This window comes from Bufo bufo, chromosome 3 (genome assembly GCF_905171765.1).
Source record: "Bufo bufo chromosome 3, aBufBuf1.1, whole genome shotgun sequence".
Lineage (NCBI taxonomy): Eukaryota > Metazoa > Chordata > Amphibia > Anura > Bufonidae > Bufo > Bufo bufo.
This window is the reverse complement of record NC_053391.1, coordinates 168,704,238-168,720,788: the sequence shown is the minus strand read 5'-3', so window position 1 is coordinate 168,720,788 and position 16,551 is coordinate 168,704,238. Positions and strand designations below refer to the sequence as shown.

The 16,551-nt window shown below is 42.0% G+C and overlaps 1 protein-coding gene across 1 annotated transcript in view; it reads right to left on the bottom strand.

The window, feature by feature from the left end:
* STS (steroid sulfatase) overlaps positions 1–12,477 on the bottom strand; it is a 359,318-nt gene extending 346,841 nt beyond the window's left edge. Inside the window, exon 1 of the mRNA XM_040423755.1 lies at positions 12,170–12,477. The gene's annotated coding sequence lies outside the window, so the exon portion shown is untranslated. The remainder of the gene's footprint in view (positions 1–12,169) is intronic.
* Positions 12,478–16,551: the final 4,074 nt, after the last annotated feature.

Below are 16,551 nucleotides of genomic sequence, written 5' to 3'. Positions count from 1 at the left end.
CTGATATAGAATTCCCGGAAAATGACAATTAAAGCCTGATACTCAATTTCTTAATACACACAGGTAGATTGCTGCTAAACATTACCTTGTGTCTTGTAGTAAAGTACAGTACAGACCAAAAGTTTGGACACTTCTTCTCATTCAAAGAGTTTTCTTTATTTTCATGACTATGAAGGTATCAAAACTATGAATTAACACATGTGGAATTATATACATAACAAACAAGTGTGAAACAACTGAAAATATGTCATATTCTAGGTTCTTCAAAGTAGCCACATTTTGCTTTGATTACTCCTTTGCACACTCTTGGCATTCTCTTGATGAGCTTCAAGAGGTAGTCCCCTGAAATGGTCTTCCAACAGTCTTGAAGGAGTTCCCAGAGATGCTTAGCACTTGTTGGCCCTTTTGCCTTCACTCTGCGGTCCAGCTCACCCCAAACCATCTCGATTGGGTTCAGGTCTGGTGTCTGTGGAGGCCAGGTCATCTGGTGCAGCACCCCATCATTCTCCTTCATGGTCAAATAGTCCTTACTTTCAAAGTTTTCCCAATTTTTCGGCTGACTGACTGACCTTCATTTTTTAAAGTAATGATGGCTATTCGTTTTTTTTACTTAGCTGCTTTTTTCTTGCCATAATACAAATTCTAACAGTCTATTCAGTAGGACTATCAGCTGTGTATCCACCTGACTTCTCCTCAACACCACTGATGGTCCCAACCCCATTTATAAGGCAAGAAATCCCACTTATTAAACCTGACAGGGCACACCTGTGAAGTGAAAACCATTTCAGGGGACTACCTCTTGAAGCTCATCAAGAGAATGCCAAGAGTGTGCAAAGCAGTAATCAAAGCAAAAGGTGGCTACTTTGAAGAACCTAGAATATGACATATTTTCTGTTGTTTCACACTTGTTTGTTATGTATAGAATTCCACATGTGTTAATTCATAGTTTTGATGCCTTCAGTGTGAATCTACAATTTTCATAGTCATGAAAATAAAGAAAACTCTTTGAATGAGAAGGTGTGTCCAAACTTTTGGTCTGTACTGTATATTACTTGTTTAACCCCTTCCCGACAACTATATACGTGCTAGCTGCACATACCCCGTGCAGCTAGCACGTGTATAGACGTCATGGCAGCTCTTTAATCCAAGCGCTGCAAAACGCTTGGATTAAAGCTTCTGCCCCTGCCCTGCTTCTGTCACAGAGTGGTCCCTTGCCGGAAATCAATCCGCTTGGTTAGTCTGTGCAGACTAACCAATCGGATTGCGACAGTGTAAAAGTGCCTGTTCCAGGCTCTGATCTGCACTCTGTCCGCCTCCAACCCCCCGTGAGTCCTGCCTCTTTGCTGGGCAGGCACTCTCCCATCCCGCCATCTGTCCCTGCCTGCCCCTGATGCGGCCCCCATGTATCCGTCCCCCAACTGTGCGCCTAAAGCGGTCCCCCCCATCTTTGCCCCCTGCCCCCGATGCTGTCCACCTGCTGTATTTGATGGCGGCACTCTGCTGTAACCCCTTAGATGCAGCGGCATCCATGGGGTTAATAGAGGGAGGGGGCTCCCTCTCTCAACCATTGGGGCTGCCGAGCTGCGATGGCAGTGCCCGATGGTTGCCATGGCAACCGGACGCTTTGCAAAGGCGTCCGGTGTTGCTATCTGCAGGAAATCTGATAGTACTATACTTTGCAATGCAAGAGCATTGCAAAGTATAGTACAGCCATCAGCCCAACTGTATCTTAAAGATCCAAGTGTGACTTGATAAAAAAAAAGTGAAAATAATAAAAGTAAAAATAAATAAATAAAAAATGTAAATTAAAAATAAAATAAATTGCCTTTTCCTATAAAAAATTAAAAAAAATAGACATATTAGGTATCACCGCGTCCGTAATGACTGACTCTAAAAATATATCACGTGATCCACACCGTCAGATAGACACCATAATTTTTTTTTTTTTTATAAAAACTGTCAAAAGCTATTTTTTGTCACCTTACATCACAAAAAGTGCAACACTGAGCGATCAATAAGGCGTATGTCAAACAAAATGGTACCAATAAAACTGTCACCTCATCCCGCAAAAAATTAGACCCTACATAATAAAATCACTCAAAAAAATAAAACTATAGCTCTCAGAACATGGAGACACTAAAACATCATTTTTTTATTTCAAATATACTATTATTGTGTTAAAGTGAAATAAATAAAAAAAATTGTACATATTAGGTATCGCCGCATCCGTAACAACATGCTCGATAAAAATATCATATAACCTAACCCCTCAGGTGAACACCGTAAATTTTTATTTTATTTAAACAGTGCCAAGAAAGCCATTTTTGTCACCTTACATCACAAAAAGTGCGATCAAAAAGGTGTATGGCCCCCAAAATAGTATCAATCAAACCGAAACCTTATCCCGAAAAAAATGATATGCTACTTAAGACAATCGCCCAAAAAATTAAAAAGCTATGGCTCTCAGACTATGGAGACACTAAAACATCATTTTTTTGCTTTAAAAAATGCTATTATTGTGTAAAACTTAGATAAATAAGAAAAAGTATACATATTAGGTATTGCCACGTCTGTAACAATCTGCTCTATAAATGGTCACATGACCTAACCCCTCAGATAAATGCTGTAAAAATAAATAAATAAAAACTATTCTAAAATAACCAATTTTTTTGTCACCTTGTCCCATAAAGTGTAATAATGAATGATCATAAAATCCTATGTACCCAAAAATGGTACCAATAAAAACCTCAACTCTTTCTGTAAAAAACAAGCCTCTGTACAAGACGATTGGCAAAAAAAAAAATATGGCGTTCAAAAAATGAAGACACAAAAACAATCTTTTTCAAAAATGCTTTATTATGTAAAACTGAAACAAACAAAGAAAGTAGACATATTTGATATCATTGCATCTGTAACAACCTGCTCTATAAAAATAGCACATGATCTACCCTGTCAGATGAATCTTGTAAAAAATAAACAGTGCCAAAACAGCCATTTTTTGGTTACCTTGCCTTACAAAAAATGTAATGTAGAGCAATTAAAAATCATATGTACCCCAAAATAATACCAATAAACCTGGCACCTTATCCCCTGGTTTCTAAAATAGGGTCACTTTTTGGGAGTTTCTACTGAAGGGTGCAACGGGGGGCTTTAAAATGGGACATGGCATCTAAAAACCAGTCCAGCAAAATCTGCCTTCCAAAAACCATATGGCGCTCCTTTCCTTCTGCTTCCTGCCGTGTGCCCTTACATCAGTTTAGAACCACATGTGGGGTGTTTCTATAAACCGCAGAGTCAGGGTAATAAATATTGAGTTTTGCTTGGCTGTTAACCCTTAATGTGTTAAAGAAAAAATGTATTAAAATTGAAAATCTGCCAAAAAAGTGAAATTTTGAAATTTAATCTCCATTTTCCTTTAATTCTTGTGGAGCACCTAAAGGGTTAACAAAGTTGGTAAAAATCAGTTTTGAGTAACTTGAGGGGTGTAGTTTCTTCAATGTGTGTCATTTTATGGGGGGTTTCCACTAAGTAAGCCCCGCAAAGTGACTTCAGACTTGAACTAGTACTTAAAAAGTGGGTTTTGGAAATTTTCTTAAAAAGTTTAAGATATGCTGCTAAACTTCTAAGCCTTCTAACGTCCTAAAAAAATTAAATTACATTTGCAAAATGATGCAAACATGAAGTAGACATATGGGAAATGTTAAGTAATAAATACTGTAAGAGGTATGACTTTCTGTTTTAAAAGCAGAGAAATTGAAATTTAGAAAATTGTGAATTTTCTAAATTTTTGGGTAAATTTGGGATTTTTTCATAAATAAAGGTGAAATATATTGACTCAAATTTATGACTAACATGAAGAACAATATGTCACGAGAAAACAATCTCAGAATGGCTTGGATAAATAAGTGTTCCAAAACTTACCACATAAAGTGACGCATGTCAGATTTGTACATTTTGGCCGGGACACTGGGGCATCAATGACCCTTGGTCATGAAAGGGTTAATTACATTTAACAATCCCCCCAAAAAAATTTATTCCAACCATGTAGAAACTTAAAATACGTAAATGGACGATTGAGGCGTGATGCTCAATTTCACCATGGATATTTCTGCAGTAATAAAAATATATATATATATATTCCTGTCTATATACACTCACCTAAAGAATTATTAGGAACACCTGTTCTATTTCTCATTAATGCAATTATCTAGTCAACCAATCACATGGCAGTTGCTTCAATGCATTTAGGGGTGTGGTTCTGGTCAAGACAATCTCCTGAACTCCAAACTGAATGTCAGAATGGGAAAGAAAGGTGATTTAAGCAATTTTGAGCGTGGCATGGTTGTTGGTGCCAGACGGGCCGGTCTGAGTATTTCACAATCTGCTCAGTTACTGGGATTTTCACGCACAACCATTTCTAGGGTTTACATAGAATGGTGTGAAAAGGGAAACATCCAGTACGCGGCAGTCCTGTGGGCAAAAATGCCTTGTGGATGCTAGAGGTCAGAGGAGAATGGGCAGACTGATTCAAGTTGATAGAAGAGCAACGTTGACTGAAATAACCACTCGTTACAACCGAGGTATGCAGCAAAGCATTTGTGAAGCCACAACACGCACAACCTTGAGGCGGATGGGCTACAACAGCAGAAGAGCCCAACGGGTACCACTCATCTCCACTAAAAATAGGAAAAAGAGGCTACAATTTGCACGAGCTCACCAAAATTGGACTATTGAAGACTGGAAAAATGTTGCCTGGTCTGATGAGTCTCGATTTCTGTTGAGACATTCAAATGGTAGAGTCCGAATTTGTCGTAAACAGAATGAGAACATGTATCCATCCTCTGATGGCTACTTCCAGCAGGATAATGCACCATGTCACAAAGCTCGAATCATTTCAAATTGGTTTCTTGAACATGACAATGAGTTCACTGTACTAAAATGGCCCCCACAGTCACCAGATCTCAACCCAATAGAGCATCTTTGGGATGTGGTGGAATGGGAGCTTCTTGCCCTGGATGTGCATCCCTCAAATCTCCATCAACTGCAAGATGCTATCCTATCAATATGGGCCAACATTTCTAAAGAATGCTATCAGCACCTTGTTGAATCAATGCCATGTAGAATTAAGGCAGTTCTGTAGGCAAAAGGGGGTCCAACACCGTATTAGTATGGTGTTCCTAATAATTCTTTAGGTGTGTTTGTGTGTTTATATATATATATATATATATATATATATACACACATACACACACACACACACACACACACACTACTTGATTAAATTGAAAACGCCCACCCAAAAAAAGTATATTGCGACCATGTGGAAACGACTGAGGCTTGATACTCACAATTTTAACTTAACACACACAGGTAAATTGCTGGCAAACTGTGGGTATTGCTGCAGTAAGCACGTATATATGCTGCTTAATTAAACTGATAGAACCTCCCAAAAATGTTTTATTTTTTTACATCTATGAGATGTGTTGTTACTAGGGAAACCATATACGCACTAAAAGAAAAAGAAATGCATGCAAACAAATTAGCAAGGACAAATAGTATTGCAAAACAACGGCTTTTCACTACGATTAGCGCTCAAGAAAACATACTAGAATGCTTGATGTATAATTAGTGGATCAAACAACTTTGCTTCTACACTGCCATCAGATACATTCAAGTGGGTTTTCTAAGTCTTCAAGGGTCAAAGTAAATTAACAAGTAGAAACACTTTGTTAAAATGAAACAACTTAACACACTCATCCATTATGTTCTCAAGAGTCTTTGGAAGCAAAAAGTTGATTTCAAAATAAAGCACCCATTCTGAAAAAGCCTAAAATTAATCACTTAATGGCCGGCCTTAGAGACCTGTCTTTTATTTTCAATTTTTCATTCTCACATATATTTTTTAATTCATTTAACTGCATAATGTCTTCAGGACAAGATACATTTTTTCAATGGCATTATTTTGTGGCAAATATAGTTTATTGATTAGGTTTTATTAATTTATTTTTGTTACTATTTACTGACTTTTATATTTTTATTAGCAATAAAAAAAAAGTTATCAAGGCCCCTGGCTGCCATAGTGACCATGCAATCCATCTTACCACATAGCTCCGATCCCAACAGTTTAACCCTTTATATGCTGGGGTATCTGTCTGATTTGTTCAGTTGCAGCAGAAGCAGGGTTTTGTAAAACAGCCATGCTCCTGTTCTTGATCTTGTTGTTGCACTGAGCTAAGGTCATCAGTGGCATATCTATAGGGGAAGCATGGTAAGCAACTGCTTTGGGGCCCAAACTCAGAAGGGGCCCACCCTGGAGGAGGACTAAAAGATTTTATTTTCTAAATTTGCATAGGTGTGGAAACTAGCATCCTACAAAATAGGAAGATTTTGGCAAATACAAGTATTTGCCACAGTTGTAAACAAAAGGAGAAAAGGGACCCATGAATATATAGATTTTCTATTCTAAAATGTGCACTCGTGTGCAGGTACACGCTAAGAAAACATTCACACAATGGATTTTACAGTGGAATTTTGCCATGGACAGACTTGCCAAAATGTTGCCAAAATCCAGTTACTGGCCGCGTCCTTTCTGCCTCCCAGACATCTCAATGGAAGTATCGCTAAGGATCACAGACATGTCCCTTTTCGGCATGGCTGCGTCTTTAAGCTGCCTCTTCACACTCCTCAGCACTGCATCTCGTTGAAATGAATGGGAGGCAGAAAGGACATGGCCACGAGTTGGTTTTAGGTGAAATTTTTCAGCGACTGTCGAGTTATACACTGCCATTTTTGATGGAGAAATTTGTGCAGATTTTCTGCACATTACCTTGCACCCGTTTGCTGGCACCCTTAGGCTACCTGCACATGGGTACGGGTGAACACACAAGATCTGATCCATATTTCTGCAGCATATCTGCACCAAAATCCGCCATGTCTAACCGTTTTTTAGTGCAGATTTGATGCAGTTTTGCATATTCAGATTATGGTGCGAATTTATTTGTGAATTTTTATGCTGATTTTTGTGCAGATTTGATTGCCAACAATTTGAATAGAGACATTCTCTTTGAGAAGAGCTGCAGCACATCATTATACTGCAGAATGGGGAAGCCTCTATGTGGCACGTTTTCTGGTGTTTTTTTTCCCCAACATATGTGAAAGCACTCTAATTAACCCATTAGTGACCATCCTGTTTTGGGCCTCAGTGACCAAGCAATTTTTTTATTTATTTTTTCGTCTCATTCCAATAGCTGAATTTTTTTTTTTTTTTTTCATCGATATTACAGTTTGATTGGAACTTCTGCTCGTCTGGGCCATTACAGCAGGAGTCTTGATCTCATGTGAAAGCCAAGCCATGGCTCTCCACTGCATGGGAGACTCGTGCAGTAAATTAGACTGGGCTGCCGTAAAAAAATGAATAAATAAGACCACTCGATGACCACCATAAAAAGGTGGTCACTGTGGGGTTAAGAGAGCTGCATACATACATAGCCAGTAGAGTTGAGCGAACACCTGGATGTTCGGGTTCGAGAAGTTCGGCCGAACTTCCCGGAAATGTTCGGGTTCGGGGTCCGAACCCGACCCGAACTTTGTCCCGAACCCGAACCCCATTGAAGTCAATGGGGACCCGAACTTTTCGCCACTAAAAAGGCTGTAAAACAGCCCAGGAAAGAGCTAGAGGGCTGCAAAAGGCAGCAACATGTAGGTAAATCCCCTGCAAACAAATGTAGATAGGGAAATAATTAAAAAAATTAACCAATATCAATTGGACAGAGGTCCCATAGCAGAGAATCGGGCTTCACGTCAGCAGAGAATCAGTCTCTTCATGCCATAGCAGAGAATCTGGCTTCATGTCAGAAGAGAATCAGTCTCTTCATGCCATAGCAGAGAATCTGGCTTCATGTCAGCAGAGAATCAGTCTTCATGTCATAGCAGAGAATCAGGCTTCACGTCACCCACCACTAGAACAGGCCACTGTCACTTATTTAGGCCCCGACACCCAGACAGAGGAGAGAGGTCCCGTAACAGAGAATCTGGCTTCTTGTCAGCACAGAATCAGTCTTCATGTCATAGCAGAGAATCAGGCTTCACGTCACCCACCACTGGAAGAGGCCACTGTCACACATTTAGGCCCCGGCACCCAGACAGAGGAGAGAGGTCCCGTAACAGAGAATCTGGCTTCATGTCAGCACAGAATCAGTCTTCATGTCATAGCAGAGAATCAGGCTTCACGTCACCCACCACTGGAACAGGCCACTGTCACACATTTAGGCCCTGGCACCCAGACAGAGGAGAGAGGTCCCGTAACAGAGAATCTGGCTTCATGTCAGCACAGAATCAGTCTTCATGTCATAGCAGAGAATCAGGCTTCACGTCACCCACCACTGGAACAGGCCACTGTCACATATTTAGGCCCAGGCAGAGGAGAGAGGTCCCGTAACAGAGAATCTGGCTTCATGTCAGCACAGAATCAGTCTTTATGTTATAGCAGAGAATCAGGCTTCACGTCACCCACCACTGGAACAGGCCACTGTCACATATTTAGGCCCCGGCACCCAGACAGAGGAGAGGTTCATTCAACTTTGGGTTGCCCCGCAATATAATGGTAAAATGAAAATAAAAATAGGATTGAATGAGGAAGTTCCCTGGAGTACAATAATATATGGTTAAGGGGAGGTAGTTAATGTCTAATCTGCACAAGGGATGGACAGGTCCTGTGGGATCCATGCCTGGTTCATTTTTATGAACTTCAGATTGTCCACATTGGCTGTAGACAGGCGGCTGCGTTTGTCTGTAATGACGCCCCCTGCCGTGCTGAATACACGTTCAGACAAAACGCTGGCCGCCGGGCAGGCCAGCACCTCCAAGGCATAAAAGGCTAGCTCTGGCCACGTGGACAATTTGGAGACCCAGAAGTTGAATGGGGCCGAACCATCAGTCAGTACGTGGAGGGGTGTGCACAGGTACTGTTCCACCATGTTAGTGAAATGTTGCCTCCTGCTAACACGTTCCGTATCAGGTGGTGGTGCAGTTAGCTGTGGCGTGGTGACAAAACTTTTCCACATCCCTGCCATGCTAACCCTGCCCTCAGAGGAGCTGGCCGTGACACAGCTGCGTTGGCGACCTCTTGCTCCTCCTCTGCCTTCGCCTTGGGCTTCCACTGGTTCCCCTGTGACATTTGGGAATGCTTTCAGTAGCGCGTCTACCAACGTGCGCTTGTACTCGCGCATCTTACTATCACGCTCCAGTGTAGGAAGGCCGAAGTTCCGCTGTAGCGCAGACAGGCGAGCAGCGGCAGGGTGTGAACGCCGGAAGCGCGAACAGACGGCCCGCACTTTATGCAGCAGCTCTGACATGTCGGGGTAGTTGCGAATGAACTTCTGCACCACCAAATTCAGCACATGCGCCAGGCAAGGGATGTGCGTCAAACCGGCTAGTCCCAGAGCTGCAACGAGATTTCGCCCATTATCGCACACCACCAGGCCGGGCTTGAGGCTCACCGGCAGCAACCACTCGTCGGTCTGTTGTTCTATACCCCGCCACAACTCCTGTGCGATGTGGGGCCTGTCCCCCAAACATATGAGTTTCAGAACGGCCTGCTGACGTTTACCCCGGGCTGTGCTGAAGTTGGTGGTGAAGGTGTGTGGCTGACTGGATGAGCAGGTGGAAGAAGAGGAGGAGGAAGCTGAGTAGGAGGAGGAGGAGACAGGAGGCAAAGAATGTTGCCCTGCGATCCTTGGCGGCGGAAGGACGTGCGCCAAACAGCTCTCCGCCTGGGGCCCAGCCGCCACTACATTTACCCAGTGTGCAGTTAGGGAGATATAGCGTCCCTGGCCGTGCTTACTGGTCCACGTATCTGTGGTTAGGTGGACCTTGCCACAGATGGCGTTGCGCAGTGCACACTTGATTTTATCGGACACTTGGTTGTGCAGGGAAGGCACGGCTCTCTTGGAGAAGTAGTGGCGGCTGGGAACAACATACTGTGGGACAGCAAGCGACATGAGCTGTTTGAAGCTGTCTGTGTCCACCAGCCTAAATGACAGTATTTCATAGGCCAGTAGTTTAGAAATGCTGGCATTCAGGGTCAGGAATCAAGGGTGGCTAGGTGGGAAGTTATGAGGGGCACATAATCTAGCATAACCACTGTAGGGGGGCACGTATCTGGTCATTACTGTGAGGGGCAAATAATCTGGCATAACTACTGTGAGGGGGCACATATCTGGTCATAACTACTGTGAGGGGGAACATATCTGGCCAATACTACTGTGAGGGGCACATATCTTGCTATATCCACTGTGAGGGGCACATATCTGGGCATATCCACTGTGAGGGGCACATATCTGGGCATATCCACTGTGAAGGGGGCACATATCTGGGCATAACTACTGTGAAGGGGGCACATATCTGGCATAAATACCGTGAGGGGGCACATATTTGGCATAACTACTGTTAGGGGGCACATATTTGGCATATCTACTGTTAGGGGGCACATATCTGGGCATAACTACTGTGACAGGAACAAAGGTGGGCTTAATTACTGTGAAAGGCCACAAGGTGGGCATTAGTACTGTGAGGGGCCACAATGTGGGCATTAGTACTGTGTGGTAGAACTTAGGGGAAATGTCCTAAATTACCCTGCTATACATTGGCATAGCTCAGTCTACCAGGCCAGCACAGCGCCCCCTGCTGGTGATTTCATAGGGGCAGTCACCATCCCTTCCTTATGTGATTATTCATTTTTTTCTCTATCACCACAGGGACCTTGTTCTGGATCCAGTGGATATCACGCCGAAGCCAGCGACACCCTGGATGAGGTAGGACCAGATTTTATTAGGACTGGGTTAGTGTAGCCATGCATTGGGCTTAGGGCTCTTTAACACGAGCGGATCCCGTGTGGCTAATCCGCTGTGTGAAAGAGTGCCAAGCCCCGCTCCGGACAGCAGAGACACGGAGCAGTAACATAATTGATAATGCTCTGTGCCTCTCTATGATCGTTTTGCTACAAACTCACAGTGACCACTTTATCTCACTGTGATTTTGTAGTAAAAAGGTCACAGAGAGGCACGGAGCATTATCAATCATGTTACTGCTCCGTGTCTCTTGGCCCTCATTCACGCAGCGGACTAACCACAAGGGAAAGAGCCCTTCGTAAGAAAATCTGCCGCTTCTTTGTAAAAAGGGGGGGGGGGGGGCCCCGATCCAAAGTTTGCACTGGGGCCCATAACACTCTAGTTACGCCACTGGATACAGGCTTGCTTCAGCAAACAAAATAACAGTTCATGGAAATAACAAAAAAATGCAATGATCTAGGCTTCTCACCAGCTGGTAGGTTTTCACCTAGAGATTCCACTTTGCATAGTGGTCTTGTCCATGGGTCTTTCTCTCAGACCAGCACACACACTGCTCTCTGGCAGTGTGCTTTTTAATTCATTTTCCACCTGGTTGAGGTAGTAACACCCGGGATGATAGTGACCTTCCCACCCAAGTTCTTCAGTCACTCTTAGGGCTTGTTCACACGACCGTATGGCTTTTTCAGTGTTTTGCGGGCCATTTTTAATTAATCCGTTTTTCCATTTTTTGTCTCAGTAGTGTTTCCGGTTCCGTTCCGTTTTTCCGTATGGCATATACAGTAATAACATAGAAAAAATTGTGCTGGGCATAAAATTTTCAATAGATGGTTCCGCAAAAACGGAACTGATATGAAAGACATATGGAGTACATTCCGTATGTGTTCCGTGTTTTTTTTGCGGACTTCAATGGAGCCACGGAACATGATTTGTGGGCAATAATAGGACATGTTCTATCTTGGAACGGAAAAACGCATACGTTTTTTTTTTTTTTTTTTGTGGAACCATTGAAATGAATGGTTCCGTATTTGGAAAGCATATGTGAACGAGCACTTAAACCCCGGACCCAGACTCCAGCTACCACAAACTGAGTGATCTATCATCACTGGTCACAACCTACCTCCGGGACTTATATAACTGAGAGTAGCAGCCTTAGTGATACATACCTGCCATCTATGACCTCACACATTGAATGCTTACACTATATTCACAATGAAAAGAAAGCACAAATGACAATAATATGAAGTACAGATAACGAGAGCAAGACTGTTAGCCAGTTATTCACACACATACACCTCTCTTACAGTAGATCACGTTTCACTTACCGGTGAGTCACTGATTCATAGGTTGGTTACAGAAGAGGTGCTCACTGAATGCTACCGTTTTTCTGAGGTTCACATTCAGTTCCAGGAAGAAGTTTTCTTTATTTTTTGCTGTTATCGAGTCATTACGGCGCAGGGAGGAAGGTGCAGAAACTTTGAGTCACACAAAAACACAGCAAAACACTTCCTGCCTTGTGCTGATAATAGTTTATATCAGGTCTTTGCAGGAAAGGCAGGGCAGTAAATAAAAGTTGAAACATAATTATAATATAGATATATGATTATAATTATATTAGCATCTCGCCACCATGGCTGCCCTGAATAAGGTGCTCTGTCTGTATGACTCACCCTGTTATAAATAATAAATATGTATTACTATAGGCAGGCACACCCATCCTTTAGCTACAAAAAAAAAAAAAAAAAGTTATAACTCTGCATTGAGTCCCGACTTTGATACACTCTTACCTGGGAGACTCAATGCAGAGTTAGAACTTTTTGTTTTTTTGTAGATAAAGGATGGGTGCCCTTCGCAGTATTAAATGAGGAATATATGGAAATAAAGAAAATACTGTATATGAGCCATAAATATAAAATAAAAAATAGGAAACATAAAATGATCAGTAGAAGATGATGTAACATGATTATTTAAATAATTTGATAACTTCAATAGAAATTTAAACTATGTTTCCACTTTTCTCTTAATTTTTTTATTTTTATTTAATTGTATTCATTTTTAAGGATTTTTACATGTTGGGATGCCACAGTAAACAACTAACCACCAACAGTGAGTGTTACGATCCTCTCTGCAGGAGAGGGTGAAACCGCCGTTTAGAAGAACTCCCCCCCCCCCCCCCCCCAAAAAAAAAAACGAGACCAAGCTCTGTGTTGAGGGAAAATCAGAATCCCCTTTACTGAGGGCTACCCGCCCGTATTTATGCAGGTCCCCATCTGGTGGACACTCCCCTAGGGGACCAGATGGAAGACTGTGACACAGGACAGATATGCAGCAATTCAGGATACACAGACACAATACATCCCCACAATGCATCATGGTTTCCTCCTCTCTGCCCTGGAGAGAACCGAGGAGTAATTCAATTATCTCTCAGGACAAAGGGAAATCGCCAATACACACGTGGGGACAACAGGACAGAAATCACCATTTAAACATACAATTTCACAACCATTACAGTAAACACAGACATTTAACATATCCCCAGATAGCTCAAATCTGAGTGCATATTATTAGGTGAATGGCAGTCAGACTACACGAATACAATAAAATCGATATGGAGCCAAAGTCTTTGATTTCACAAACAGGCTCCATGGCATAGCTATCTGGGTACCCTCACATAACATACAATACAATTCCAAAGACAGATGGTTCTGTCACAGTGAGTATATCATATCTACCAATAAGATGGACATACTACTTAAGAGGAACTATTAATAACCTAAAGGTGAATGGAAAAAACAATATAACGGGAATTGTGGACATAAAAAACATTTATCAGTGAACATACAATATACCAACATATAGAAATAGCACATTTACAAATGTGAACTATTTGAATTGAAAAACAGTGGAATTAGTATCCATACATCTATATATACTGTATTATACTAGATATGTGACAGTTACATACTGAAAACAGTTATACATACAGCCATATATTGGATGTTGATGTGAAGATAGCAATTCATTCTATTAGTATATTTTATTTTATCTTAAGTCAAGCCATTGATTAGTTTTAATTTTTTTGGTGTTGTGTAATTTTTAAGGAATGTGTGATATTATATTTTTTTATTGGTGGTTCCAAATGAAAAGTGCCTGCCTATAGTAATACAAAAGTAGAAACATACTGAATGTCAGGGGTGGACTGGGAACTAAAAGTGGCCCTGGGAAAAAAAACTTAAGTGGCCCTTTGTTGCAGCAAAAATAATTAGGCAGGGACAACAGAAGCAGGAGGGCCAGCAATACCATAGGGCAGAGCAATATACTTCCTCAGCTGAACCAAATACCACAGAGAAGCACAAAATACTGCCACATATGTCACCGTATTCAACTGTATAGCTGTCCCGGGGACATGGATACAGTTGAATTCAGGAGGACTGTTGGCCAGGTGAGTAGGAGAGAATGAGATCATTGTGTACCCAGCTTGCATTCGTAAGGGGGTCTTGGATGGCCGTCCTAGACATCGGCTCACAGGGACATTTTCCTGTAGGGTCTATGGCCAATCTGCCCCCTGCTGTATGTACACAACTGAAAACTGATGCTCTTGGAATTACTTGTAACTGGATACACAACATTTTAGGCTTGAGTTCACACTCTAGTTATTTGGTCAGTTATTTTGATTGGTTATTGTGAGCCAAAACCAGTAGTAAAGCCTTCAGAAATCAGGTGTAATTATTTGATTTGCGCCTATTCTGTGTTTTTGACCCACACCAAAATAACTGACCAAATAACTGAAGTGTGAAATCGGCCTAAGGGCGCATGCAGACGACCGTTGTTTTAGTCAGCATTTGATCCACATTTTTCCTGGTTTGATGCGGACCTATTTACTCCAATGGGGCCGCAAAAGATGCGAACAGTGCACCGTAAGCTGTCCACATCCGTATGTCCGTTCCACAGCCCTAGAAAAAAATATAACCTGTACTATTCTTTTCCATATTAAGTATGACTGTTCTATTATGGGCTGGACATTCCATTCCACAAAAATGCACATATCCGGTACCCTTGGTTTGCAGATCCATAATTTGCAGACCACAAAACAGGCTATGGTCGGGTGTATGAGCCATAACCTTGTTTTCTAGACAGTAGCATGACTGCAAAGAAAGTCAGGCAAACCATTTTGTGTCTGCTGTAAAAAAAAGTCCTCATGCAAACAACTGTGGATATTTCGGTCTGCAAACCACGGATCTGACATAAATGGATACCTTCTGTGTGCTTTCCGCATTTTTCTCCTTTCCATCACTAAAAATAACTATTCTTATCCGCACTACGGATTACCCGTGTGCTGTCAGTTTTCTTTGCAGACCCATTGAATGGGTTTGTGTAATATATAAATGCAAGATACAGTTGTGTACATGAGGCTTTATGCTATTTGTTTTGTTTGGACCTTCAGGTTCCTTCATCAGTTATATCTTTTATATTGGAGCTAAGATGTACATTTAGTCAGTGCATTCTGGGATTCCTCGCCCTTCTTCCGTCTTTTCTACCTTTTAATCATTATCATCTTTATTAATTCATTTTGGTTTCCAATGTATGGCTTCTTTCAGACATAGGCCCTGATTTATTAATATGTCTGCTTCTAAAAAGTGGCGCAAATTGGCACATGTTTTGTGCATTTTGGCGCAACTAGTGTTTCTATACTTTTTTCCAACTTGCTTGAGAGGTACAGGGCTTATCAGAAACAGGGCTGACCTTCACAGGAAATGGGAAGTGGCCTAAGATGAGCTGTTTTGCACTAAATTGCAACATAATTCTGGCATACAATTCTGTCTCAAAGTAAGGCAAGCAATAGTTGATATAAAGCTAGACAAAAGTGTCTATCCCTGAATTACATTAGCAAGAGACCCTGTGATAATTTGTGCAGGTCTAGATGGCGTGTCTATTAGAGTTAAGCGGACACCTGGATGTTCGGGTTCGACGGGTTCGGCCGAACTTCGGAAAAAAGTTCGAGTTCGGGACCCGAACTTGACCCCGAACCCCATTGAAGTCAATGGGGACCCGAACTTTTGAGCACTAAAATAGCTGTAAAAATGTAATGGAAAGGGCTAGAGGACTGCAAATGCAAAAATAAAAAATAATAATCTTGATCTAAGAGGACCAGGTCCATATGGAGTAGGGGGTTGAGTAGGCGGTGGATGTGGCGGTGTAGGTGGCAGTGGCGGTGGAGGAGGTAGCCTACACTGCTTATTGGTTTTAAATTTTATTTTTAAAATTAGGGTACACCCCAAAACATTGGGAAATATAACCTGTGATAACCCCCTGCAGTCATGCTAAACACATGTTCAGACAATACAATGGCTGCAGGGCAGGCCAGCACCTCCAAGGGGTAAAGGGCAAGCTCAGGCCATGTGCCCAATTTGGAGACCCAGAAGTTGCAGGGGCTGACCCCTGTCGGTTAGTTCGTGTAGGCGTGTGCACACTTAGTGCCCCACCATGTCGCACGTTCCCGTGATGTTCACGATCCAATTTGATATCTGCTCTATCAACTTTCAATGTTCTTTTATGCGCCTACCATGGTTATCACGGGTGGCGGGGAATCAGTTCCAGGCCAGAGAGGGAACTTGAGAGAGAGAGACGACAACCAAGGTAGGATTCATTTTTTCAAATTTAAAATTATAGAGTTGAAATATGGGAGAAATTATTAAAGCGTAAAAGT